Below are 7498 nucleotides of genomic sequence, written 5' to 3'. Positions count from 1 at the left end.
ATATTAGAAAGCTTAGACCAGAAATTAATGAAATTGAGGCTAAAAACAATACAAAGAATCAGTGATTCAAAGAAATTATTCTTTGAAAGCATAAACAAGGGGCCGGGGAGATGGCTCAGTGGAATAAGTGCTTCCCTGGCAAGCGCAAGGGCCTGAGTTCAATCCCCAGTTCTGCTAAAAAAAAAAAAAGCCCAACAAAATAAATTCAACTAAATTGAAAGCATAAACAAAATAGACAAGCCCTTAGTCACACTTAGCAAAAATAAGGAAAGATTCAAATCCATGAAATTAGAAATAAGAATGTGAAAATCAAAACTGATTCTTCCAAAATCCAGATCATTTGTAACTACTTTGAGAAACTGTAGTTGAATAAAATGGCAAATTCAGAAGAAAAGGATAGATTCCTAGATACATGTTGACTACCAAAGCTGAACCAAGAAGAATTAAAAATCCTGAATAATCCAATATCAGTCAATGAAACTGAAGAATAACCCCCCCCAAAAAAAACTACGAGCTAAGAAAAGGAGATGCCCCATCACATTCACTGATAAATTCTACAGGAACATTAGAGAAGACCTAACACCAAATACTCCTCAAAGTCTTTAGTGAAATCAAAAGGGAAGCAGTATTTCCAAAGTTATTCTGGGAAATAAACATTACCCTGATTTCAAAACCAAAAACGGTTGCCCGATAGTTCTCTTTTTTGGTTTTAAATGAGACAAATGAGAGAACTATAGGTCAATCTCCTTAATGAACATAGATGCAAAAATTCTCAATAAGATACTGATGAACAGAATGTAGCAGATCATCATAAAGATCACACATCATGACCAAGTATGATTCATTGCTGCAATGCAGGAATAGTTCAATATATGCAAATTAATAAAGATAACACACCACCTAAACAGAGGCAAGGACAAAAATCATGTGATTATTGCAGGATATGCAGAAAAAAAAATATCTGACAAAGTCCAACATTCATTCATGATAAAAGTCCTGAAGAAGATACATATAGGTCTTTATCTTAATCTTATAAAAACCAGACAGCCAACCAATGGCCAACATCATACTAAATGGAGAGGAGCTAAAAGCTTCCTTTTAAAAATCAGAAACAGGACAAAGATGTCTGCTATTAGTACTGCTGTTCACTATAGTTCTCAAATAGTAGCCAGAGCAAGTAGACAAAAGAAAGAAAGAAGGGATATTTATAGGAAACGAAGAATTTAAATAGTCATTACTTGCAAATGGCATGATCCTTTATATCAAAGACCTCAAAAACTCCACCAAAAGACAACTAGAATTAATTTAAAAATTCAGTATTATATTAGGATACAAAATCAACACTTAAAAACAGATAGCATACTTGTATGCAATAATAAACTCATTGAGAGGGAAATAATACCTTCTACAATAGCCTTAAAAAATAGGAACTAAATTAAGGAAGTGAATTAACCTAACTAAGGGCCTGAGTTCAATCCCCAGTTCCACAAAAACAAAACAAAACAAAACAAAACAAAACAAAACAACCCTTGAGGCTTTTATACATAAATAGAAACAACTTGAGACCATATTCATAAGTGAAATAAATCAGATCCCCATGTATAAGCATTGTATTGTCTCCCTAGTGTAAGAACCTAAAGAGCAAACAAAATCTTACAAGGAAGTGAAAGACCTCTATAATGGAAACTACAACATTCTGACGAAGGAGATTGAAGAGGCTATTAGAAGATAGAAAGATATTCTCTGCTCTTAGGCAGAACCAGTATAGTTAGAATGACCATACTTCCAAAACATTTTTACATATTTAACACAATCCCAATCAAAACAAGAATAACATTTTTCACAGAACTAGAGAAAGTAATTCTAAAATTCATATGGAACCAGATGAGACCTAGAAGAACAAAAGCAATTCTGGGCATCAACAAATGCCAGAAATGTGTAGTCACAATATCAGTTGTGACCCCCTTTTATATAGGGGATCATGTCATTTGTAAGTATAATTATTTAAGTTATACTACAAAGCTACGGTAATAAAATAGCAAACAAACCAAAAACACACTTGTGGATCAATGGAACAGAACAGAAGCTCCAGAAATGACTTCAAGTGCACTAAGCATCAAAAGGGCAAAATTCTTTTGCTGGAGGAAAGAGAGTCTCTTTAATACTCAGCTATAAAAAAGATAAACTTGAGGCTTTTATAGGCAAATGGATGCAACTAAAGACCATACACATAAGTGAAATAAATCAGATGCACATGTATAAACATTGTATTGTCTCCCTAGTGTAAGAACCTGAAAGAGCAAACAAAATCTGAAAGGTACAATAGATACTGTGAAAGGGAAAGAAATTGTTCAAGGAAAGGAACAACTGGGATCAGGGATAGGAGAAAAGAGAGGAAGAAGGAAGGGAAAAATATGTATACGTACATATACAGGATAGCATGGGTAATTGCACTGCTGATTTCTGCCAGTCTTCTGAAAGGAGCAGTTGATGCTTATTTTTTCTCTCTTTTCTTTTTTTCTTTTTTTTTTTTGGTGGCTGGCTTAGCCTGCCCCAGCGGGAGGGCTGGCAAGGCATGTGGTGCCAGGGATCAAACTGCAGTCCCTGTGCTTGCTTAAGTTTGCCTAAGCAGGCCCTTTAGACCACTGAGCTATCTCGCCAGCCCACATTTTTAATTTTTAAATAATTTTTGACTAATTTTTCATGTTTATATCTGGTAATCAGAACAACAAATTTGAAGACAACGATATGCCACGTAACAACCATGTTGAATTCCTATCATTATGTTTAGTGAAATTTTGTATCGTTTCTAATGTGTGTGTGTGTGTGTGTGTATTCTCTTTTTAAAGAAAAAGTTAAAAAAATACTAAAAAATATGGTGATGGGAAAACTAGTCATCTACATGCTGAAGATTTTTTTTTTTGTTTTTTTTGGCGGAACCAGGGATTGAACTCAGGCCCTTGCACCTGCCAGGCAAGCACTTATTCTACTGAGCCATCTCCCCGGCCCTTGTTTTGTTTGTTTTTTGAGTCAGGGTCTCATTCTGTAATTCAAGTTGATTTGGAACTCATTATGTAGCCCAGTCTGGCCTCAAACTCACTATGATCCCCCTATTTCAGCCTTCCAAGTTCTGCGATCACAGGTGTGCATAACCATGCCCATCCCCATGTGCTGAGGATTAAATCTAGACCTATATCTTTCATTATGCACTAATCTAAAATCAAGGTGAATCAAAAATGTAAATATTAAAACAGAAACACTTAATGTCAGAATTAATAGATAAAACTCTTTAAAATTAGGTAAAACTCTTGAAGACATAGGTGTAGGCATAGACTTTCTGAACGCAACTCCATTTCCACAAGATATAATACCAAGAATCAACAAATGGAACCATATCAAACTAAAAAGATTTCTATACAGCAGAGGAAACCACTAACAAGTGAAGGAACAATCTATAGATTGGGGAAAAAATTGCCTCCTAGTCCTTACACATTATCTAGAATATATGAAGAACTCAAAAAATTAGATGCTCCTGAATTTAAAGACTCAATGAAAAAATTGACAGTTGAAATGAGTAAATACTTCTCAGATGAACAAGTACAAATGGCCAACAACTACATGAAGAAATGCTCAACATCACCAGCTGTTTGAGAAATGCAAATTAGAACAACAATGTAATTCTGTCTTCAGAAAGTATGGCCTGCGTCATGAAATCAAATTCTGGGGAGGCTGTGGGGAAAAAGGAATCTTCCGTGTTGTTATTGAAAACTGGTACAACAATTACTGAAATTAGTATGGAGATTCCTCAAAAAACTGAAACGAGAAATTCCATTTGACCTAGTCATTCTCATTCTAGGTATCTTCCTGAAAGAGCCACAATGCCATATTACAGTAGTAAATGCACTAAATGTTTATAGCTGCCCAATGCTTAGAAGCTGAATCTTAGAAATAGCCTGTATGTCTGTCGACAGATGAATGGATAAAAAAAATGTGATATTTATACATAATGGAATACTACTCTGCCATAAAGAAGGATAAACTTGAGGAATTTGAGAAAATAGGTATACTTTGAAGACCATAATGTTAAGTAAAGTAAATCAAACACACAAGCTTAAAATCACATGGTTTCTCTTATATGATAAAGCTAATATATAAATAAAATACAAAGTAAAGGACAATAGGAGCAAGAGACTACTTATTCTAATATGGCCAATGTATCTCAAAGTGTCTCTTGATTTAGCAGAATTGTCAGTTTTATATGTTTTATTGGCCTCTTAGTCTGGCTGTTAAAGGACTTTAAAATAAATGCACCTGATGCTGAAAAAAAAGTTTACATTATTTAGTTATATATAGAGTATACCTGATTAGAGCTGGTGAGATAGCTCAGTGGGCTAAGCACCTGCTTAGGCAAGCACAGGGACCAGAGTTCGATCCCTGGCACCACACGCCGCACCTGCCCCAACACCGGGCATGCTGAGCCGGCCACTGAGTCCAGGCATGGTGGCGAGTGTGTGTAATCCCAGCACTGGGGAGGCCGAAAGCAGGAGGATTACTATGAGTTCGAGTTGCATAGTGAGGCCCTGCACAAATAAAAACAAAAACTAGATTATACCTGTATGTATAATTATGTTAAATATGAAACATTCAAAATTTTTTGTTGTTAAAAGACAAAAAAGGTCTGGGGAGATACGCTGGTGGACTAAAACCCTGCCTGGCAAGCGCAAAGACCCGAGTCCAGTCCTCGGTACTGCATGCTGTGCTGGCCCGGGAACCTCAAGCACACTGTGCCGGCCCTGAAACCGGGCGTGGTGGCGCACACCTGTAATCCCAGGGCTGGGAAGGCTGACACAGGAGGATCACTATGACTCTGAACTGCGTAGTGAGACCCTGTATCAAATAAATTAAAAAAAAAATTTAAAGACAAACCCCCCTGTGAGACCCAATAAGAAATAAATCTAACTATGTGTTCAAGAAATATCAGAATAGGCCCGGTGCCAAGTCCAGGAGGTGGAGGCAGCGGGAAGGGAGCGAAGCGGGCCAATCTCCGATGTGCGAGGTGCGCTGCGAGCCGCGGGAGCTAGCGCGGGAAGCTCGGGGAGTCGGGCAGCGGGGCCGGCCTCGCTGGGCTGTGGATCTCGGCTGCCTTGGTAGTCGCGGCTGGCTGCCGCTTGAGGTGGCGGACTTGGGTCAGAGCCGGGTGCGGCCGCGCCAGGCGCCAGCTCCCTGATAGTCCTTCATCCGGCTGCTTCCAGCCTGCGCTTCTGGCCTGCGGTCACCCGACTGCCCTCTTTCCCCGGCGGTTCTCATCTCCTCTTTATCTGGAGCGTAGAAGGCGAAGGCCCGGGTCGGCACGGAGCCCTTTTCTGGCCCATCGCAAGAGCCACCGCCACCCTGGGCCTCACCTCCTCGCTCTTCTCCCGCCTGGTCGGCAAGAAGCAAATTAGTCTCCTGATGGTTGGATTGGATGCTCCGGCAAGACCACCATTCTGTACAAACTCAACTTAGGGGAGATAGTCACTGCCATTCCCACTGTTGGTTTTAATGTGGAAACAGTAGCACATAAGAACATTTGTCTCACAGTGTGGGATGTTGGTGTAAAGATAAAATTCAGCCTCTGTGGAGCAATACTTCCAGAATAGCCAGGGTCTTGTTTTTGTGGTAGATAGCAAGGATCATGAAAGAATTCAGGAAGGAGCAACTGTACTGCAGAATACGCTTCAGGAAGATGAGCTGCAAGATGCAGCGCTGCTGCTGTTTGCGAACAAACAGGATTTGCCAAACGCTGTGGCCATCAGTGAAATGACAGATAAATTGGGTCTCTTCGGAACAGAACGTGGTATGTTCAAGCCACTTGCGCTACACAAGGAACAGGTCTGTATGAAGGAGTGGACTGGCTGTCAAATGAGCTTTCAAAACGTTAAAGGAAGCTGAATGTGGAACCTCGGATACGTTAAGCTCAGACACCTTTGATAGAATTGGCCTAGGCTTGTTACAGCAAAATTAGTTTGCATCTTGGTTATTAAACAGTATCTGGGACGGGTTTGGGCAGTTTCAATTTATTTTGTTGCCAATTGTTATTTACTAAGTACGATGTTGCCATTTAGCAATATGCTTGGTTTTAAAGAGATTTTCCTTGGGGAAAAAGTATCCTCTCTTAATTTCACCTTTAAGCTTAAATTCTGCCTGGACATAGCTATTGTGCCAACTTTAAATCATTTTGACTATGTTTTTAGCCCACAACAAATAATGTTTTAGAAGTTATCTCCTTGCTACTTTACTGATTCCTTTATCATTCCTGGGACAGTCTGCTGATTTAAAAATGTAGCATTCCATTTGTATTGATTTCTGTCTCCTGCCAAAAAGATGAATGCTCCTAAACACTACTCAGCTCTCTTGCACTGAGGAACTTAGTTCTTTCCCCGTGACCAGCCCCTGTGACTAGCCCCCGTGACCAGCTGCCGGCTCCCATCAATGAAACTTCCCTTGGTGTGGTTTGGATTTGATAGCTGATTCTGTGCTGGTTGCAAAGAGTCCCTGTGGTGGTGGATTTTCATACTCAGCAGATTGCCTTCCTTTATAGCATATCTTTTTTTATGCTGCATGTTGCTTTTGTTATCAGCCTGACTCTTTGCCTAGTATATATGATTCTGCTGGTATTTTGTTGTTTATTGATGAACATATCTTTCAGAGTTTTTAGAAGACTCATCAAACTCAATGATTTTTCTTCATGATCCATTTGGAATTATTCCTAATAAAATGATAAAATGTAAAAGAAAGAAAGAAAGAAAGAAATATCAGAATAGGCTGGATGTGGTGGCACATACCTATAATCTCAGCACTTGGGAGGCTGAGGCAGGAGGATTGCTGCACATTCAAAGGCAGCCTGGACTACACAGTGAGTTAAAGGCCAACCTGAGCTATATAGTAAGATCTTGACTCAAAAACAAACAAATAAACAAAAAAACCTGAATAACTTGAAAGCAAATCTGTGAAAAACATATTCTATCCAAACTATGAAAACATAAGGCAGGCCCGGCGTGTGAGTGAGAGGACCTGGGCCTCTGGATCCTGAATTGACCCAGAACACAGGCCTGGTGTGTGAATAAGACCGCCTGGGGCCCACTGGATCCTCATTCGACCCAGAGTGCAGGCCCAGCAGGGAACCCTTCAGCAGAACTCCCTGCAAAGAGGCTGGAGGCAAGACACACCCAGCTGATTCAGGAGCAGAACATCTTGCCAGAGTGACACAAAGGGTTCAACTCCAATGGCTGCAGCAGAAAGAAGTAGAGCACAGCAGCCAGATCCAAGCAACACCCACCTGGAGGAATCTGAACTTTGTAGATCCAGACCTGGTAGTAAGGTAATAACTCTATCTAAGCTCTAACCTTCACCAAAGGTCAGAAGACAGTGGCATACAAAATGACAAAGAGAAGGAACAAAATGCAGTCTCAGGCCCCAAGTCCACCCAGTACAAATGCAGAAGACACTAGCACTGAGG

At 39.9% G+C, this 7498-nt stretch overlaps 1 pseudogene; it reads left to right on the top strand.

The window, feature by feature from the left end:
- The first annotated feature begins 5047 nt into the window (after positions 1-5047).
- LOC101565131 lies at positions 5048-6046 on the top strand (annotated as a pseudogene).
- The last annotated feature ends 1452 nt before the right edge of the window (positions 6047-7498 follow it).

The sequence above is a fragment of the Octodon degus genome, unplaced genomic scaffold (assembly GCF_000260255.1).
Source record: "Octodon degus isolate 3935 unplaced genomic scaffold, OctDeg1.0 scaffold00098, whole genome shotgun sequence".
NCBI classification, from domain to species: domain Eukaryota; kingdom Metazoa; phylum Chordata; class Mammalia; order Rodentia; family Octodontidae; genus Octodon; species Octodon degus.
The sequence above is the reverse complement of the archived record's forward strand: the minus strand, read 5'-3'. Positions and strand labels throughout refer to the sequence as shown.